The following is a 21969-nucleotide window of genomic DNA, read 5'->3' on the forward strand; positions in this document are numbered from 1 at the left end:
TTGCGTGTTCCTCAAGTAAGAGACATCAAGAAGCTGGAGATACAATCTGGGGAAAGTTCTTGGCAGAAGATAGAAGAAACTCAGGCATTTTGGTGTATATGTATAGTGCTGGAAGCCAAAGGACTAGATTATCTCCAAAACAGAAGAAATACAGAAAAAAAGAACAAATCCAAACCCAAAGCTCTGGGAAACCATGACCCTCCTTCTTACACTACATGTGTGTACTGCCTCTCCCAACAAAACACACTTCTTTTGGTTTTGTTCTGGTGCCAGCCAAAACAAACTCAGGGCTAGGTGTTGTCCCTGCTCTACCACTTGAGCCACAGTGTTCCACTTTCAGTTTTATTTATTTATTTTTCTGGTAGTCATTACTTGGTGCCAAGAGTCTCAGTTTTTCCTGCCCTGAATGGCTTACATCTCAGCCTCCTGTGTAGCTAGGAATATAGGCGCAAGCCCTTGGCTCCCAGTTAAAACATAACTTCTAATTAGTAGGAAAGTCTGACTATCCTTACCAGTACTTCTTGTATAATTACAATCTTTATTCCTAGGAAGTTTCCCCACCATAAATAATACCTAGAAGACACAGTACAATAGTCATTAGCTTCCCAGGAACTGAGGCCCAGTATAACTTCTTCAAAGCTGGCTGGGTGACTGGATGATAACATATGCAAATGCTGTTTGAAAGAAGGAAGCTGCTCATAGAGGGTACAGGCCTGGGTATGTGCACTGCGCACATTCTGTTCTCAGTAGAAGTCAGTCATTCTCCAGGACTGATTATATGGCAGGCCTCAGGCAAATGCTTAGCTCTAATTCAACTTGCTTGCTTGTCTGGTGTTCTACTACTTGAATCATGCCTCCAACACTACCTTTTGCTGGTTATTTTGGAGATGGAGCCTCATAAACATTTCTGCCTGGGTTGGCTTTGAACCATGATCTACCAGATTTTAGTCTCCTGAGTAGCTAGGAGTAAAGATACGCACCACTGATACCCATCATCAACAAAGTCTTAACAACTGAAATCATACTGAAAATCTTTTCTAACTACAATGTGATAAAACTAAATATCAATATCCAGAACTCTGGGCTGTAGTATAAAGTATTGAGTGGCACTTCTTGGAAGTTTCCCATGACCCTCAGATTCAATTAATTTCCTTCCTTCCTTCCTTCCTCCCTTCCTTCCTTCCTTCTTTCCTTCCCTCCCTCCCTCCCTCTCATCTTTCCTTTCTTCCTTTCTTGATCATTGCTATTAGTATTTGGGGCCACTTTAAAGAGTCTGCAACCCAACAGCACAAGACTGATTACTTACAAAGTTCCAGTCAAATTTTCTTCCCTCTTAAACCTCCACCACCAGGAGCCAAGCCCATGGGAAAGTTCCAATGCTTCTCTCCTCCTTCTCTTTTTAACCACTCCAGTGTGGGGTTAGAGGCATGGCTCAGTTGGTAATGCACCAGCCAGTGAGCAAAAGCATCAGGTACAATGTTTGGACCTAAAAAGAAATGAACAAAACACCTCTCCAGTAGACAGTGGTGACATGCTCCCTTCTTTCTGCTTTGTACAGTGAATCCCAATTTAACAAACAGAATCATCTTGTACAACTGATTTAAAAAAATGTTCAGTTAGGCCAGGAGTTTGGCCTAGTGGTAGAGTGCTTGTCTAGTATGCACGAAGACCTGGGTTTGATTCCTTGGTACCACATACATAGAAAAAAGCTGGAAATGGTGCTATGGCTCAAGTGGTAGAGCTGTAACCCTGAGAAGCCCAAGGAAAGTGCTCAGGCCCTGAGTTCAAGCTCTAGGACTGGCAAAATTTTTTAAAATGTTCAGTTAAAGATTTATGGAATTTATAACATCAGTTAAAGTTAGGTCTCTTAAGTGGTAAATGAAGAAAAAAAGATGGGAGAGAGAGAGAAAGAGAGAGAGAGAGCCTGAATCCAAGAAACTTTCTTCATCACACATGTGAAAGTAACCCCTCTGTACATCATCTTTACAATAAAATAACATATAATTACAAAAATATGTGGGAGTTTAATACAGGTTATAGGCAAGAAGAGACTTACAAATTGAACAGGACAAAGAGGGCAGAATGAAGGAAATGACAAGATTCAAGTTATGTGATTCTCCAATACAAGGAACTTTTTAGTATCTCTCTCTCTCTCAAATATATTGGTTTAGTCTTTCAAAAGTAGTGGCAATTCTGTTATTATCTCTAGGAATTTAAAAGGTGGTGCTGGAATAAGAAGAGACAAAGAATTGGGCAAGTGGCTGGATCTGTAGAATAAATAATATTGAAATACAGTGTCTGAAGATAACCCAAGGCAAGTTATTGAAAGCTACTCAACAGCAGTGAGTGTGGGACAGGGAAAGAGAATAACCGACTAAATTGACTAAATTATAATATATGCATGTGTGAATTACCATGGGAAAGCCCCTTTGTATAAATAATATCTACTGAATAAACAAACCGGAAACAAGCTGTGCTGGTACAGGAGCCACCAGAAGGGGCCAAAGGAGAAAGTGATTAAGGGTAAGTATGTTCCAAGCACTTAAAAATTATTATTCCCAATAGGATGAGACTAAATGAAAGGAACTCTAGGATATGGAAACAAGAGCTTTATCTTGTGTGATTGTTGTTCTTAGTGTACTATGTTATTTCCTCCTTTTTTGCCCTTAGGGTTAATCTCATATTGTTGTTGTATCTGAATTTGTTACCTGGTATATTGTATATATGTTTATTTGTTTATTTGAAATAGGAAAAGGGAAGGGGGAGACAAGATGGTTAGGGAAATGGGGACAAAAAACATGAGAGGGGGGTATCAATGTGTGAGAAGTAATGCACCTACTACCCGGCAATAAAAAAGAACAATAACCACAACGATTAAAAAGATTATTATTCCCAGTACTTTATGTGCGTGGAGGAAAACAGAAAAATAAAACCTGACGTTGTCCTAAGAAAGAGGATAGAGAAAGAAAGAGATGACTTTGATCAGAGTACAATATAAGTATAAACAATCCTTAAAAAGAAAGATAATAAAATTAATGAAAAGACCAGGGTCCTAAAACAGGCCCTTATGTAGACAGGAATTTACTTTATGACAAAACTCAATTTTTAGACAGCTGTGATGATACACATCTATAAATGTAGCACCAACGAGTCTGAGGCAGAAAATTTGTTATTTTAAGGTCAGCGGAGATACTACATAGTGAAATCCTGTCACACCAAACCCAAACCACAAGCAAAGCAAAACACTTGAAAATTAGCTGTGAGATCAACTTTCTAGAAGTTTAGAAAAAGTTGAGTGAAATTTCATTTTAGTAAAATCTGGCATTTTCAAAATCGAATGAAAAAGTACCAAATAAAAGTATTAGAAGAAAATAAGATAATTTAATTTTTAATTGAAGATTTTCCTAAGTTAGAAGAGCACAGAAAGCATTTGACTTGTTGTGCCAATTATATAACTATTTAAAGTAAAGGAGAAGGGAAAACAAAAGCATTATGAAGAATGAAACTGGAATACTACTCAACCTTGAAAAGTAAGGAAACTGACACGTGCTCCACATGTGCTGAAGTATGTTCAACTCTGTTCAGGTGAACCTTGGAAATGTTATACTATGTGAATCAGTCACAAAAAAAGACTGATTCCCTTACATGCATGAGGTGCCTAGTTTTGTCAAGTTCAAAATCAAGAAGTAGAGGGGCTGGGAGTTTGGCCTAGTGGTAGAGTGCTTGCCTAGCATGCATGAATTCCTCGGTACTACATACATAGAAAAAAGCTGGAAGTGGTGCTGAGGCTCAAGTGCTAGAGCTCTAGCCTCGAGAAAGTCTAGCGACAGTGTTCAGGCTCTGAGCTCAAGCCCAAGACTGGCAAAAAAAAAAAAAAAAAGAAAGAAAGAAAGAAAAAAGAAGTAGAATGGCTGTCAGAGGCAAGGCAAGAGGAAATAGGGAGCTGTTAATCAATGGATTGAGTTTCAGCTTTGCAAGATAAAAGGAGTTCCAGATCTGGAAGGCAGAGGAGTAAAATTCACCTTTTAAAATGTATTCTGTAAATCTTTAGGAAAGAAATCTTAGAATGGCAATTTCCTGAGTGTTAGCAGGGCCAGTGGTGGGTCTACATTCCGCTGCACTGACTTGAATAGGAATGCATCCCATTACTTGTATCAGATAAATAAGTGAAATAAATATAATACAAGTTATGTATTCTATAAGTAGGTAAACAAATCGGGTATAATATGCAGTAAGTACATGCTCAGGAACCTGGAGAATTTAAATGAGGAGAGAAGGAAAGATAGAAGCCTGAGGGGAGGAAATTCCTTCTGCAGTAACAAATTTGCTTGGAAGGAGTGGTTTTCTGTAGCAAAACTCGGATCAAGTTATTTGCTATATTTCCTATTCTACACATTATTTTAAAACGGAGAAAAGAGGGCCAAGGCCCACTGTTCTAGTAAGTCTGTGAGACAACACCAAGATTTCCTTCTACTGGAGCCAACAAATGTCCCAGCCCAGTTCCCACAAGGAAAACACACTGCTTCCTCCTCTCAAGCAGCATCACCAACTCCTCTTTCAAAACCCAAGACTGCTGCTCACTTGGTTCTTTCCTCAAGAAAAAAAAAAGGCCGGGTAGGAGTAAGAGGGGAGATGGAGAGGGTTACAAGAGCATCAGAGTCTGGGACCTCTACTGGATGTTCCTGGCCTGTAGCAAACCAGGAAATGAATCTGGACTTACAAGTGTCCTCAAGTAGTTCAAGTCCCTAGCCACTGTAACCATTGGAGGGCCCTTCAGCTTCCAGGGTCTCAGACTACATTTTAAAGCAACCCACCACGGAGACAAAGCAGGGCCACTCTGAAAGACCACTCTGAAAAGCCCTAAGCATTTCTAGGTACAGCACAGTACTTAAGAGCAGCCACCAAAGACAAATCCCAGCTCTGCCATCTGCTAGCTGTGTGACCACCGTGAAATCCGTGGGCCTCTCCGGACCTCAGTTTCCTCATTGAGAAAAGGAGAGGGAGAACTGTATTCCCTGATGGGTGCACCGGTGAAGCTCAAAGTGTGTGGACCACAAGTGAGGCAAGGGCTTAGAATAGCACCTGTTCAGTGGTGAGTATGGCAATGAGAAAGAGCTGAGAAGTGAACAGTCAGTGACCTGAGTCCCAAAGACAGTTTAGACTCAGGGGTGAGACTCCCAGCTTTCCTTCGTTCCCCTCCACCGCAGTCCCTTCTGGCTCAGACGCCACATCCCTCCAGTGGTCTCTCCAGCCTGCATGCATGCGAGGAAAGCTGAGCATGTGCTCAAGCGTGCTCACCTTAAGTGTCCTGAGAGGGTAGGGTACCAGGCGGCCACGAGTGCCCCCCCCCGCTGTGCGCCCCCTCCATGCCATGACTAGAGGGGCACGCCTGCAAATCAAGAACTGTCAGGACTGGAATCACAATGTCAGAGGGAAGACAGCTGGGCCCTGAGGAACCCGAACTGTGATTCCACCACCACCCCCGCCCCCCTGGACCCCGCGGTCCAGACAGCTCTGCGGGCTGAGGACCGGGGCTGTCCCGTCCTGTGCTCTTCTCGGAGACGTCCCCCACAGCCTTGGGGACGCGGCTCAGGCGGGAGGGAGGGCGGGTCAGGAGGGGGGTAGACGGGGGGCGGGCAGCAATCAACTCCCACGGTGGGGCGGACCGGAGACTCGAGCGGGACGGGAGGCGGGCTGGGACCGGGATGCCGGTCCTGGAGAGGGAGGCAGCGCGCCCGGAGTTAGGGCTGCGGTCTTCCGGTGTCACCCAGCGGAGGTGCGGGCTGTTCCCGGCCGGCTGCCCATCGTCCGGGCCGGGCGGGGGTGGAAAAGTGTGTGTGGGGGGCGGGGGTCCGTCTACAAAGTTGGAGAGGCAGGTAGGGCCCCCGGGCCGGGCAGGGCATGGGACCGGGGAACTCAGCCCCGGGTCGGGGTACTCGGCCCAGGGCGGTGGGTACTCACCAGGCCGGCGGCGGGCGCGGGGCGGGCGCGGGTGCGGACAGACGACCGTACGGACGCGCCCGGACCGGGGCTATGAATCAGCTGCGGGGCGCGCTGGGGCGGGGTTCCGGGAAGGCGGCGGGGGAGGCCGAGGGCCGAGGACTTTTGCAATTTCCCGTCTCGTTCCCCCACTCTTGGCACTCCCGGGTCCCGCAGGAATCCGCCTCCTTTGGGTCCCCGGGGGAGCTTCCTCCCCCCCCCCACCACCCCGACTCCTGAGAACAGACGCGGACTGGCGGGCGGGCGCGGTGGGAACAGCCTGGCCCTGGGAAAGTGGAGAGCGGCCAGGCCGCGGCGCCCTGCGCCCCTCCCGGGACAGTGACCTCGAAACCCCGGGATCCGGGCAGGAAGTCTTCACCGGCCCAACTTGTGGCGGCGTCCCCTTCCACTTGGCGCTCGGGGCTCTGCAGACCCGCGGGGAGCGTGAGAGATCACGCCTCCGTGGATCCCAGGTGAGGCCCAGTAGGACGAGTGTCTTGCCAGGCACTGTGGAGGTCCCGAGTTCCAGCTTTCCCCCGCGCCAAGAGAAACATCAACCCGAAGGATGTCTTGCAGTCCGCTCTTTTGAGATGGTAGGGTAGTTGGAAGTAAAGCCCAAATGAGGAATGATTACGAAATGCTACCTCTATGCGCACCTTTCTTCCCTCCTCCCTAAGGCTGCAAAAGGAAAGAAGTCTTTAATACACCCTGAGTGCATTTGATACCTAATGGTACTGTGAAGACAACGGACGGTGAATAGTAAATATTTGATGAAGAAAAGGCACATTTTGTCTGCTGTATAAATGTAAGATTCTTTGCCACACCTCTGATTAACTTAGAGAGTTTTTTTCAAGAGTCCCTTTGTCATCAGCAGAGCAAAGGAAACTGTCAAACCAGTTTGGAAAGGCTTTCAGATTCTTTTATTCCACTACAAAAATGAAAAGGATAATAATGTCTTCCTTCTAGACTCAGCTGAGAGGAGTGTCCCTTGTAGGAAAGGAGAGGGCAAATAAGAATATTCAGAATAAGATGAATACTTGTGGCTCTCTCCTCTAATCCTAACTACTCAGGAGGCTGAGATAGGAGGATATTAGGCCAGGAAGATAAATCCAAGACTCTTATCTCCAGTTAACCAGCGGGAAACTGGAGTGGATGTGTGGCTCTGTGGCTTTGCAGTTCCAGTCAGTTGTAGAGTGCCAGTCTAGGGCCACAAAGGCTAATAAACAGGAGTTTGAGGTCCTGACTACAAGCTTGTTTCTTGGAGTTTGTTTCAAGAAATATTCCATTCTAATGTTTGTTCAATGTTACTTTTTTGGATTCTAGTTGTAGCAGCTGTACCCTGGTGTTGCTACCACAAGGGCAGAAGTTCTGGGCTGACCAAACCTCAGGAGGTGACCTGGTTTGAAGTAGTAGTTTTTGGACATTTCATCAAATTAAGATGCAGTCATACTGAATGAATCCAGCGAATGCTGCATTTTTAAGAAGGGGGCTTTTGGTTCCAGACACCCAGCGTGATCATGGAGAAAAGACGAGTTAGTCTCCCTCCAGACAGTCGATTGCTGGCAACCGCATGGATTGGAGGAGTTGTGGAACAGATTTTCCCTTTTAGTTCCTTAGAAGAAATTCATCTTGACCACACCTTGATTTCAGATCTCGGCCTCCCAAGCTCAGGGAGGATGAATTTGCACAGTTTTTAGGCCATCGAGGTTGTGATGCGTCGTTAAAGAAATTCTAGGAAACAGAGCATAGGTTGTACTCCAAAGATAGTTTTTTAAATTTTGCCTAAAACACAGACTTGTGAAGATAAGCGTCGAAACATTTACCCTTGCATGGCACTGAGAACATCATGTTGGAAAAGCATGTATTTATTTCACTAGGTATAACCCTTGTCCTTGACATTCTCTTAGAGATTTAAATAGCCAGTGTGTTCTCCCACATAAATGACTTCCTTCTCCAGTATCTTCTTAGGCTTCCTGTCCTCAGAGTCCCCTAAGTAGCTAGGACTCCATCCTTGAGATTCTTTTCATTTAGAATTCTTCCAGATGATCATGTTCACATTCAGATTTCAGTGTTGATCCATCTGCATTCATCTTCATCTTCTATTACAAATTCTCAGATGTGGAACTCAGAGAAGAGACATGAATGACATGTGTTCATACCCTACCCAGATTCTCAGAGGCAACATACACCTATAACTTCCAGCACACTGTTTAGATCTCTGTATACCTTCCTGGTTAATATAAAGGTATGTATACTGTGAAATCAGTCCTATATATTGTGATTCATAATATCTATAACTACATATTGAACAGGATTTGGTTGCTAAGTGAATGGAGTATGAAAGAACTGGGAGGTTTGTGAAAATATGTGCATCTTGAGCCGAAGAGCTCAGGGACAATGTCCACACCCAGAGTTCAAGTTCCATGACCAACACACACACACACACACACACATACACAAAGGATGTGCATCAACTATGGTATACAGTTACCCTCATCTATAAGAGTTTTGTATTTTACTGGCATATTTTCACATTGGATATCTTTAATATTCATTTTCAGAAGTTAAGTTAATCGTGTGTGTATGTTTATGATTACTAACATTCCTGACATTCATTGTAACAAAACAGTGAAAAATGAAAACAGCTCACCCTCACTTTTTTGTTTTTGTTTTTGTCTTTGTTTTGTCGGTCTTAGGGCTTGAACTTTGAGCCTTAACACTGTCCCTGATTTCTTCAGCTCAAGGCTAGCGCTCTACCACTTGAGCCACAACCCCACTTCTGAGTTTCTGGTGGTTAATTGGAGATAAGAGTCTCATGAACTTTCCTACCTGGGCTGGCTTTGAACAGTGATCCTCAGATCTCAGCCTCCTGAGTAGCTAGGATTACAGGTGGAAGCCACTGGCGCCCAGCAACCCTCACATTTTCTAATCTGAAATGTGCCATAAAACTTATCTGTAAGACACCTATGATTTCTAAATATCCTAAACAGGAACTCAGCAATGATTAGCAAGCCATTGAGTATTATAGGCTGTGTGGGACTGTCTTGTTTTCTTTTTTAAATCTGTTAAATAAACTTAAATTTGAAATGACATCAATTAATAATTCTGTAGCTGTGCTTTGCATGAGCCACATAATTTGTGAGAACTCTCTGATGGGTTTTGTATATTTTGTTCTTCGCTAAATTCAATAATTGTGCCCACTCCTGATTCTAGAACCTTCAGAAACCAGATGATAGGGAGAACTTTTCAGACTTTTATTTTTGTCTCTCATGGGTTTTAAGAAAAAAATGTTTAACATATATTTATTGAGATAGCTGCTTTTATTCTCTTGATATATGGTGAAGGAATTTTATGTGATTGGGGTAGTTAATAGTAAAGAATAGAACATGAATTCAATAAAAAGAAGTACTTGGGAGAGGATTAGATGGGAACTTTTGGGACTTTTGAGAAAGTATTTCTTATAGTTGATCCAGAAAAGATCTTACGATTTAGATATTAAATCTTCTCCTATGGGAACATTTCTTGAAAGCTTAGTTTGTGGCACTCTTGGGAGGTTGGAGAAATGTTTATGAGACCCCAGAAAGGGAGTTACCCTTGATTAGAAAAGGACCCTGGCTTGTCCATCTGTCTTTTCTGTTTCCCACACACTGTTAGGCTCAAGCAGTGGCTTCCTGCCATGAGTTACTGTCTCATCACAGCTCCACAAATAAAAGGGCCAGATGCTGAAGGACTAAAACTTACAAATCTAGAAGCCCAAATAAACCTACCCTATCTTAGCTCTTTTGTCATAGTGCCAGAAAGCTGACTAACACAGCTGTTTAATGTTCATATTTCAAATGGATTTCTTACAAATACCACGTATATATTTAGGACTTATAAAAAACTCAAATCTCAACAGTTTAAGTTGATAAGCAGTGCTTATTACGCTTACATTTAAGGCAATTGTTTCCTTCCTCCATTGGGTTATTATTTTTATTTTTAGAATTGTAATTTTAAATCACCTTTAGGTTTTCTTGTGGCTCTTCTTCCCAGGATGCTTTAGTGTTTGCTCTAAGGGTTACAATATGCATTTTTCATTGTCACTGTCTATTTGAGATAACATCATGCCATTTCACATAAGAGATCCAGTTAAACATACCTCATCCTTTGCACTGTAGTTAGAAAATGTGTTTTATAACTGTGGGCAATATATCACATCACAATGTAATATCTATCTTATGGAAATTAAGAGGAATGGGGCTGGGAGTTTGGCCTAGTGGTGTAGTGCTTGCCTAGCATGCACAAAGGTTCGATTCCTCAGTACCACATATGCAGAAAAAGTCAGAAGTGGCACTCAAGTGGTAGAGCTCCAGCTTTGAGAAAGCCCAAGGATGGTGCTCAGGCCCTGAGTTCAAGCCCCAGGACTGGCCAAAAAAAAAAAAAAGAAAGAAAGAAATGAAGAGGAGATGTATTATGTGTACATGTGAATATTATGTCCTCTGGTAAAGTTCTTAAACCCTTTCCAAAGATCTAGGAATCTACCTAGTACCATTTTTCTTAGGCCTAAATGACTTAATTGAGCATTTGTTTAGTGTAAGTTTAGGAAGGCTCATACTAATGGTTTTCATTTGACTAAGTATGTTTCCATTCATCCTTGATGACTATTTCTTGTGAGTATAGAATTCTGAGTTAATAGCCTTTTTTTTTTGTTTTTTAACTGTCTGCACATGTTGCTTTCTAGTTTTATGGGCCTCTGTTCCTTCTGATGAGAAACCAGCTATGATTTGAATCTTCTTTTCTCTACATCTAAAGTGTGTCCATATTTTCTCTGACTGATTGTAGTATTTCCTTTTATCTTTGATTGTTAATAGTTGTCAATGACATGCTTAGAGGTTTTCAAACTAATACTGGTATTCATCCTTCCTAATACTTGCTAAACTTCATAAATGTGTAAATATATACCTTTTTCTTTTTGCCAAACTTGAGAAAAGTGAACTCGTATACCTTCAAATATCTTTTCTGCCCCATTTTCTTTTTTGTCTCTTTCTGACAGTCCAATTGAGAATATTTTAAGTTCCTACTACAGTGGTCATGAATATTTCTCTACGGCCTTTATTTTGAATTGTTTATACCAAATTACATAAATTATCTTTAAGTTTACATTACTCCACCATCATTGAGCCACTAAGTCTATGTAGTACCATACATTTTAGTTATAGGCTTTCAGCCATTTAGAATATGTTATAGTTTTCTACGGATAGATCCTATTCTTCCCATCATTATGGTTATATTTTCCTTTAAGTTGTTGAGCAAAAGATTGGGATATGTATTTGTCTTGTAGCTAATAAAATATTGGTGGGAATATAAATTTGTTCAACCACTCTAGAAAGCAGTATGAATGTTTCTCGAAAAAAAAATGTATAGAACTACCCTTTGATACAGCAATTCTACTCCCAGGAATTATCCAAAAGATTACAAACCAGGATACAGTAAAGCCACCAGTACAACCATGTCACCATGTCCACTACAGCACTATTCAGCAGAGTTAAGGAACGCAATTTGTTCAGAGGCCCCTCAATGGACAAACGGATCAAGAAAACTTGGTGCATATACCCAATGGAATTGTAGTCATCCATTAGAAAGAATGATGTTGCACCATTTGTGAAGAAATGGAAGGACTTAAATACTACTTTAGAATGAAGATTTCTAAGTATTAATAACAGTATGACCAAAAAGAGAGTGGTTAAAAGCAGTAAGGCAGGGGTTGGGGGTTGAGAGGTGGGAAGATGGTTAAACTTGTTCATAGATTTACTCTGAACTTGGTTCTAGTTCTAAGCACAGTGTCTCTTTGAAGGAGTTACTGTAAATGTCACCTTTATCTTTGTGATCCTATTTGTGTTTACATTAATTCCATTTAGATTCACATAAAAATTCTAAAGTTATACTCATCTTCATAGTCATTCAGACAACTACTTAAATGTAGCCTCTTACCCAATTCCAACACAATAGCAATTACATTGTCCATTATAAAATATTATGTGGTATTAAGATACTTTGGAATTCCATCAGGTAAATCCCATAGTCTCAGGAGAAGTTTGTGGGAAACATGCCTGGAAGAAATGTTTGTTCAAATTCACTAATAGGATGCCATGTCCAAGAAAGAGAGAAATGCTATTAGATCAGTTTTCTTAGCTATTACAGAAAAGTAATAATAAAAATTTATTTTCCCCCAAATTATTGGAATGATACCTAAAGATAAAGATGTAGATCTTTTAAAAAGAAGCAACAAACAATATTTCCTGAAAATCTCCTTTGTTGTTTTTTTGTTTTGTTTTGTTTTGTGGGTCATGGGGCTTGAACGCGGCGGCAGCAGCCTGGGCGCTGTCCCTGAGCTCTTCAGCAACTCAAGACTACTACCCTATCCCTGGGCCTGGACACTGTCCCTGAGCTCTACAGCTCTAGGCTACCACCCAACCCTTGAGCTAAGCCCCACTTCCTGTTTTCTAGAGGTTAATTGGAAATAAGAGTCTCAGGTCTTTTTGTGCCTGGGCTGGCTTTGAACCTTGATCCTCAGATCTCAGCCTCCTGAGTAGCTAGGATTACAGGCATGAGCCACCACACCTGACTTCCTTGCTCTTAAAAGGAAATAATAGTCTACCTGGCTGAAAATTTAGGCTGACACATACTCATCTTTGCAAAACTGTAACATGTACAGAGATGCTCATTGGAAAACTCAAAGCAATCTAAAGATTCACCAAGTGAAGACTGAAAACTGTGATTCTTCCTTTCAAAAGAGGGAAGATTATATGTTTGTACTGATCTGGAAATATATTCAATATATACAAATTAGTCCAAATAATTAAAATTCAGAAATATTGATAGTATAACTATTTCTGCTGCTTCATTTCTTAGTATTCATGATATGTACCATACTAATATTCATGGTAAGATGGTAAGAGGGATTATTTTCTCATAAGTGGGTCTACAGATTTGTACATGCATGCATACACATGTGTGTGTGTGTGTGTGTGTGTGTGTGTGTGTGTTCTATTACTGTGCTTTGAACTTAGAGTCCCTAGCCTCTGCTCCAGTTTTTCTGCTCCTAGCTCATGCTGTACCATTTGGGCCACTCCTCTACTTTCAATATTTTGCGAGTTAATTGGAGATAAACAGTGTCTTTGATTTGTCTGTCTGAGCTTACTTTGAACAACTATTCCCAGATCTCAGCCTCCTGAATGTCTAGGATTAAAGATGTGAGCCAGCAGTGCCTGGATACATTGACTTTTTGGCCATGGTTACTTTTATTTTGTTTTGGTAGCACTGGGATTTGAGCCTCATACTTGCTAGACAGGTGAGATACTTCGGAATTACAAATACATTCCTGTTTTTCACTAATTATTTTTAGGTAGGGTCTCACTTTTTACATGGGCTGCACCTGAGTCTTCATCTGCCTACTATGAACTTTTTTGTCATTGTTGGAATAATATCTGCCTTCTCTCCATGAAGATGGTGTCTTAGAAGCTTTTCTATCTAGACTGGCCTAGAACTGTAATCCTTCCAATCTCAGCCTCTCATGAATTCAAGAAGACAGGTATGTGATATTGAACCCATCTGTTGAGAAAAGAGGTCTCATGAACTAACCTGCCCAGGTAGGCCTAAAACTGTAATCATCTATTTCCAGCCTCTTGTAAGTATGAGCTACTCGTTGTTGCCTTATTTTTTCCCCACTTGTGGGGCTTGAACTCAGAGCACTGTCCTTGGACTTTTTTTCAAGGCGAAAGCTCTACCACTTGAGCCTCAGTACCACTTCCAGCTTTTTTCTCTCTGTGGTACCAAGGAATCGAACCCAGGTTTACATGCATGCTAAGCAAGCACTCTACCACTAGGCCAAACTCCTGGCCCCTGCTGGCTTATTTTTACTTTTTAAAAAGAATTGTTGAAATCAATACTCTGAATGTTGCCAGACAAGAAACTGCCAGTTCTAAACAGCAGATTCCAAGGCAATGGATGAAGGAATGCCCATGTAGCAACATCTCATAGTTAATATTTTAATATGAAATAACGAATTCCATTACCACCATGGATGAGGAATGGGTTAACCAGCAGACATGGTTAAATCAAACATGTTTCCTCCAACTTTTGTTTTTATAACTTTAGATTAGCCCCTACTTTCTTAAGGTAGTTACAAAAAGGCAGATTATAAAACACAGACAACAAGAAATCAGGAAGCCATGAAATCGCTACCCTCAGGCACTCATTCCTGTCTTGGATTACTTCAGAAGGTCAAACACTCACACAGCCTATGAAAACACAAAACCTAGGTTTTCTAACAGTAAGATACACCAAACACCAATCAAATCTCCTGCAACCAGTCTCCACAGGTTCTAGAGTTCCCACAAGGGAACCTCACTTGTTATTTATTTTAGATGTTCAACATATGATAACACATTTATGCAATACTTACTAACCAGGCATCGTGGAACAATTTGAGCCTTGGTCTCCAGCCTTGAGAGAGAGAGAACTAATTGTTCTCTAGGGACATCAACATCAAGTGTAGAATACTTAGTTGGCCAGAAACATTCCTTCATCAGATCTCTGGTCAGTATTATCCAACTGTGCTTGTCTCTAAGTATTGAGATGACTGACTTCTGAATTGGTTCATGAGTTTCAAGGAAATTGAAAAGAGTTCCATCATTCACAGGATAACCTTTCTGAGCTTGAAGGAAGATGACTTCTTCTAATTCAAATGAAGATATTCAAGAAGAGTTCAATTGTTCATGTAGCCAAAGATCTAGAAAGAGTTTCAGTTGACTTAGGTATTTTGTAATTTGTAAAGCATGCTACCATCTGGGGATTGCAAGGAAAAAAGAAGTAGAAAATACAGTTTTATTAAATAATTTCTAAGCATAGAGGGGACATCTTTAGCTCTGACCTTTCCTATCTTTTGAGTTTTATCTACATGGATGTATTGATTAGTTTTACAAATTCACAAGTAAGAAATAACTTTTTTTTTTGCCAGTCCTGGGCTTGAGCTCAGGGCCTGAGCACTGTCCTTGGACTTTCTCAAGGCTAGAGCTCTACCTCTTGAGCCTCAGCACCACTTCTGGCTTTTTTCTTTGTATGTGGTACCAAAGAATAGAACCTGGGTCTTCATGCATGCTAGGCAAGCACTTTACTACTAAGCAAAACTCCCAGCCCAAGAAATAACTTTTTATCACTCATATTGCATTGGTTGGAATCTAGTCATGTGGTTCCAACTGAATTATAAGGGCTTCTGGGAAATGTGAGTCTTCCACAGGTCCAAGAAGAGGCAATATCAGGCGTAACGAGTAAGCCCATCATCCATACAGGAAAGGCATTTTGCTAATAAGTTATAAAAGTATTTTCAATGTAATATTATTCAGTTATTAAAATGAGGTTTTCAAAGATTAATGTCTAGAGAAGAACAAGATATAGACTTGTATGATTTCCGTCTTGGGAAAAATTATACCACACAGGTATATGGGTCTTTATAAATACAAACAAGATGGCAATATGACATGTACTGTTTGTTATCGTGGGGTTATAAGCCACTAGAACATCATGTTTATATTTGTAAAGAAATGATTAACTTTTTGTAAGTTAATCCATATTTTCTTGAAAAGTACTTATGTTTAATCTGAAAACCAAGTTTTGTTTTGTTTTCTGTGGACATGAAATCCCCAGCTCTCCCCAAACCACTGTAGAATCTTAAAATTCTTTAAGTGAAAGTCACTGAAGACTGGGAATCTGCAGTCATGCTTGCTGATAAGCCTTTTAATCAGCAGAGGGCAGCTCTCAGCTTTAGTTTTTGTTATTTTGCAGGGTGTAACTGTGAGCTGAGTCCCGGTTTTACACATTAGCTGTGGTCATCATCACATATTTGATTGATTCTTTGGAAAGGAGAAGCCAAAGCCCAGATATCTGTCTCAGTGGCAAGGCCTTACTGAATTTATTGGCAAGGATGTCTGCCCCTCCTGAAAATTCTAACTGAAAGAAGACAAACTAAACCTATATAACAGAAATAGGGAAAAATTGAACTGTCACTCTGCAGCCAATGGATATTGTCTTCCTAAGAAGACTGTTTAGAAAAAAAGTTAAAGACCAAAACAAGATGACTTGACATTATAGTATGAAGGGTTACACAGAAATCATGTTTCATTTGTAGAGTGACTGGAATAAAAGAAATACCATTTTTAAGTGCCCATTCAGGGTAGGCAAAGGAGACTTATGGAACCCAAATAGACCATATTCAATTAACTAGATTAAGCACCGTGGTTTATGCCTGCTTTCCTGGTGACTTGGGAAGTGGAGATGAGGAAGAGCTTAGTTGAAGGCTCTAGAGTAAGCCTGGTGTGGCAGCCCACATCTGATCGAGTTACTCAGGAAGCCAAAGGTACCATGACCAAATCTGAGATTGTCCTGGACAAAAATTTGAAACCATACCTGAAAAATAACTAACGTTTAAAAGGGTCCAAGGGCTGAGAATGTGGCTCAAGTGGTAGAATATCTGCCTAAGTCCAAACCCCTGACTGCCAGCATTCAAATAATGACAAAAAAACAAAAAACACCAAAATCTGTACTTGGCTAATTAGAAGCAAGAAAATTTGCTTGGTATGTAGTTTAAATCCATCATCTTAGAATATTTTACAAAATTAAGCTTGTGCAATATGGATGAACCTGTGAGTCAACTAGTAGTTCTCAAATGCTCTTGGTGAGAATGTCAGCAGTGTCAGTCGGGTACAGTCGGTACAGTGTACAGCAGTCAGCATTTATACTGCCAGGGATTTCAATGTGATCCTCCTTTGATGGAAAAATTTTGAATCTCAGAATTTGTTTGTCCCAAAGCAATTTGTTCAGCAAAGACAGGGCTCTGATGTTGTGCTATGTTTGCACTTAATGCAGTGTAGCCTAAGCTGTGGAGGAGAGCCATCCTCCTTTAGCTAAGCCTTGGAATGTGCAAAATGGCTCTGCAAAGCTTCCAAGTTATAGCAGAGCAAGCTGAAGTGAGGGGAAGACAGGAAGAAAAAAGAGAAAGAGAAGTGTGAGAGAGAGCCCTCTAGTGGCTGCAATTTAGAAAACACGTTAGCTCAGAACTGTTCCAGACAGACATTAAAAGGCTTCCCATCTAAAATATAGAGTTCAAAAAAATTAAACCACCTGAAAATAAATCCTCAGAAAAACAATAAACCAATTAATAAATGGGCTTAAGATTGAAAGAAAGTCGGGCACCGTAGCTCACACCTGTAATCCTAGCTACTCAAAGCCATCCTGGGCACCAAAGACAATGAAACTCTTATCTCCAATTAACCATTAGAAAACCCTAAGTGGCGCTGTTGCTCAAGGGGTAGGGTGGAGGCATAGAGCTGAGGAGCTCAGGGATAGCGTCCAGGCCCAGGATTCAAGCCCCACGAACCCCCCCCCCCCAAAAAAAAAGAAAAGATTGAAATAGAGACTTCTTAGAGGAAGTAAGAATGGCCAATAGACCAATGGCCGGGAGTTTGGCCTAGTGGTAGAGTGCTTGCCTAGCATGCACAAGGACGGGGGTTTGATTCCACATACCACATACATAGAAAAAGCCAGAAGTGGTGCTGTGGCTCAAGCGGTAGAGCTCAGGCCTTGAGAAAGCCCAAGGACAGTGCTCAGGCCCTGGCCCTGAGTTCAAGCTCCAGGATGAGAGAGAGAGAGAGAGAGAGAGAGAGAGAGAGAGAGAGAGAGAGAGAGAGAGAGAGAGAGAGAGAGAGAGGGAGGGAGGGAGGGAGGGAGGGAGGGAGGGAGGGAGGGAGGGAGGGAGGGAGGGAGGGAGGGAGGCTAATAATAACACATGATGGCAGAGATTTGGCCAAAAGGGAACCCTACTACACTCTTGGTGGGTATGTAAATTTATTCAACCAACCTGAAAAGCAGTATAGAGATTCCTCAAAATTCTAAATGTAGAACTTCCCTAGGACACAGCAATTCCACTACTGGTAATTTGTCCAATGGAACACAGACAAGACCATACTAAAGCTACTGGTACAACCATGTTCACTGCAGTATTGTTTACCATAGCTAGGCTATGGAATCAGCATAGATGCTATGTGGTATATATACATAATGACATTCTATGCTTTCATTAGAAAGAATGATATTGCCTCATGTGTAAGGAAATGGAAAGACTTGGGGAAAAGTTATATGAAGTAAAGTAAGCCACACACAAAGAAACATAGGTTACATGGTTTCCCTCACTTCTGGTAATTAGAATGTGCCTATAAATTTACAAGTAAACACACTGGTTAAAAAAAATACACCGGACTTGATAAATCATATAGGTTTTTAGGCATTCCTACATACTGAGGCCAAAGAAGGATATTCTTGGGAGAGGATGACATAGGCACAATAGCTATGTGCATTTGACATATGAAATAATCTTGATTGACATAAACTCCAGGAAGTAGACACAAGAGGTTGCTTTTCTATGTTACTGTGTTTGTTTTCTTTTCCTTTGGCCTCTTTTGTTTGTTTATGTGTTCTGGGGAGAGGAAGGAGGGGGCACAGAAATGGAGGTACCAAGGATGAACAAGTGCAACAGTGATGTTCATTAGACATTATGTTGAAAATGAACTAGATAACCCTGTGGGTGGAGACTGGGGATGGGAAGGCAAAATTGGGAGAGAGTGTGAGAAGTGGTGATAACTTTCAAAAAGAAAGTTATTCTTTATCTGACTTATTGTAACTGTAACCCCTCTGTAAATTGCCTTTACCATAACAATAAAAATCCACAAAAATCATTAATGCTGCCTACCCTCCAGCTCACCCCCTACCAGGGACTGAAACTTTCCAAGCACAGCCATTACTGGAATTTTCCAAGATAAGCAATTCCTAGGGAACTTTTTTAAAATATGAACTGTTAAAGAAATTCCCCCAAATTCTTTCCAATTAATTGTTAATGTTTTTACTGATGTTTTCTAAAGTGTGGTAAAGGAGAGCATCAAAGGAGGTGTAGCAGCCGAGCAATGGCATTTTGTGGTGGGGGAAAGAGCTACAGTTCAGTTCCTACCCTAGTATGGACAAGTAGAAGCTATAACCAAGATGCAAGATGGTGTGTGGGGGGGGGGTACAGTGGGTGGAAAGTGACCATAAGAAAGTGTCTCAAGGATTCTGGCTAACACCCCATCCCCAGGCTTCTTGGAGAAAACAGGCCTGAGTGGTTTGGGGATGGTGAGGCAGGAGGAGCCAGATCAGATATCCAGAGAGATCAGATGTCAAGGGTAAGTTCTTCCCCTAAACTAACTTAGCAGGGCCTTTTCTGCTAAAAGTGGAATTCCAAGGAAGTACACAGACATACTTAGGAGAAGGTTATGAAGTTTGACTAAAGTTCAACTATGCAAAGAATCTCTATCACAGTGTACCAATATAGATAGCCAAAGACCTTGGCAAGAATCTTATCACTGGTGTCTTAAATGAACCAACACCCCTTGTCCCCTAAAGCACAGGGGACACATTGCAAGTCAACTTTTTTTAAATGACCTTGAGTTATATAAGACTGAGCAAGGAAGGAAAATGTTACATAGTTAGGAAAGAGTGGGGAGTGGGTATCTTAAAAGGAAATCTGCATTTGTAATATTCATTGTGTGCCAGGGATCAGAGCTACTGCATGCACTAATGTCATTCGTGGAGGAGGGGACACCCACCAAAAGGGCTTAGCAGAGGTACAGAAGCTTTGTAGGGAGGAAGCCTTGGATTCTCATGTATGCAGCTGCAGGCTGAAATGCACAACTTGCCAACCAGTCATCTTGGTGGAATATACCAATCTCACAGCTGGATCAACAGCTATGAATTTCTGTGATGTCTATGACATCCAGGGAGGAGGAAAAATAGAAGTGAGCCCTGGCTTCTAATGAATCTAGAAGCTCCATTTCTATATAATAAAGGCAAAGCTCTCTTAAGTGTCAGTAGTCCTGTGCAAATCTTCTGTCCTCTATCGAGTCTACGAGGAAAGCAGAGGTGGATTCATTAAGAAGCTAATAGCAACAGCTTTTCTAAGGTCCCAGGAGAGGGCCAAGGACTGGCTCACATGGTCCTGTTTTGGTAGTAAAATGTGCAGAAGTACAACAGCTTACCTATGCCAGTATAGAAATGTAAAATGATTTCACATAAAATTATGGGTTCAGCAACTTTTGAAATGAGTACAATTATCCCCATCTTAAAACTGAAACAGAAAGCTTAAGCAGCACTGGTGTTAAGTAGTGGATGTTGGATGTGTTGTGGACTAACTCACTCCAATGTTCAATGATCCTGTAAAATACCTGCATTGTTTCCAGGAGGAGGCTACCCAGCAGATATTCTTGCCCTGAAGTCACCATATGTCATCAGATGCACACGTTTAGGTCTAGTCCTGCTCATAGGAGACCGAAAACAGGAAAAGAAGAAATTGTGGAGGACACACCAGAAGAGTGCAATGATCACTATGAGGCTTATTTTGGAAAGTTCTTTGAAAATATATCATCTTTAAAAATGGTTGAAACCAGTTCATTTTAAGCCTTCAAAACCTAGGTATTTGTTGACATGAATAACTGCTCAGACAAAACACACAAAACCTTTGGGATAACCTTTTTAAAATAGTTTTCAGTATAAGTTTATTTTTTATTTGCTTTTTGCTAGATTGCAGAGGAGTTATGGTTACATAAGTCAGATAAGAATACATTTCTTTTTGAACAATGTCACCCCTTCCTCACTCTGTTTATCCCTCTTGTCCCCACTCACAAGTTGTCTACTTCATTTTCAATGTAATGTCTAGTAAATATGACTGCTGCATTTGTTCACCCTTTTGTCCCTCCATTTCTGTGCCCCTCCTTACTCTCCCAAAGACACATGAACAAACAAATGAAACCAAAGAAAAGAAAACAAAACAATAATAAAGAAAAACAACCGTTTGTTTCCATTTCCTGGAGCTCATTTTAATCAAGATTATTTTATGTGGTCAGATACACATAGATAGTGTGCCTATGTGATCCTCTCCTAAGAATAGCCTCCTTTGGTTTCACTATGTGGAAATGCCTAGAAACCTGCATGATTTATCATGCCCAGTGTGTTTGTGTTTTCTTTTTACCATCCAGTATGTTTAGTTGTAAATTTATAAGTATATTCCAGTGACGATGCAACCTATGTTTCTTTGTGTGTGGCTTACTTCACTTTATATAACTTTTCCCTAAGTCTTTCCATTTCCTTACAAATGAGGCAATATCATTCTTTGTGATGGAGCAGCTTTCTGAGTGCTATATGAGAACAATACTTAGACAAGGTGATTTCTTTCACCTTGGTCTTAGTACTTGGGCTGAGTCAGGAATTCACATAACTCCATGGTCAGAGCAGCGTGTCCTTTCCATAACTTTGGCTCCTAGGAGTCACCAGCCCAGGACTTCCTAAGAGCAGAGGGAATGACATGCAAGTGGAAGGCCCCTTGGCCCTCAAGTTTTATTTCTATGTTATCAAGAGATTTGCTTTGCTATTCCCAAGAAGGATAAATTTTATTCAATCCTCTTGAAGCTAATACAAGTTCTCCCACTTCTTTTTTTAGAATATTTTTATTGTAGTTAATAGAGGGATTACAGTTATATTTGCCAGATAGAAGGTGCATTACTTCTCACACATTGATGCCCCTTCTCATGTTTTTGTCCCCATTTCCCTTCCCTAACCCCCTCCCACATTCTCCCACTTCTTTCCTCAGGAAAATCATTTATTATGGAAGCTTGCAGACATAGGCAAAAGTGATATAAAGAACAAGGAACACTGTGTTCTTTACTCAGCATAAATATTCACTTGGCCATCCTTTACTCTAATTTCTGTTTCTCCATGCTTCTGGATGATTAAGAAGCAAAGGTGAAACATACTATTGTTTCAGTTTGCACTTCCTTTCCCCTATTTTTTTTATTATCACCAATTAGTTGTACAAGAGAATTTTATTCTGATGTGTACATTTATGCACACCTTAATCAGACTTCCTCCATCACT

At 41.1% G+C, this 21969-nt stretch overlaps 1 protein-coding gene across 1 annotated transcript in view; it reads right to left on the minus strand.

Moving 5' to 3' along the window:
• Positions 1-5317, minus strand: part of Osmr (oncostatin M receptor) — a 42138-nt gene extending 36821 nt beyond the window's left edge. The window contains 2 exon segments of the mRNA XM_090332025.1: positions 1307-1486; positions 5299-5317. The gene's annotated coding sequence lies outside the window, so the exon portion shown is untranslated.
• Between the last annotated feature and the right edge of the window lie 16652 nt (positions 5318-21969).

Source organism: Megascapheus bottae, chromosome 4 (assembly GCF_031878675.1).
Source record: "Megascapheus bottae isolate mThoBot1 chromosome 4, mThoBot2.hap1, whole genome shotgun sequence".
Taxonomy (NCBI): Eukaryota; Metazoa; Chordata; class Mammalia; order Rodentia; family Geomyidae; genus Megascapheus; species Megascapheus bottae.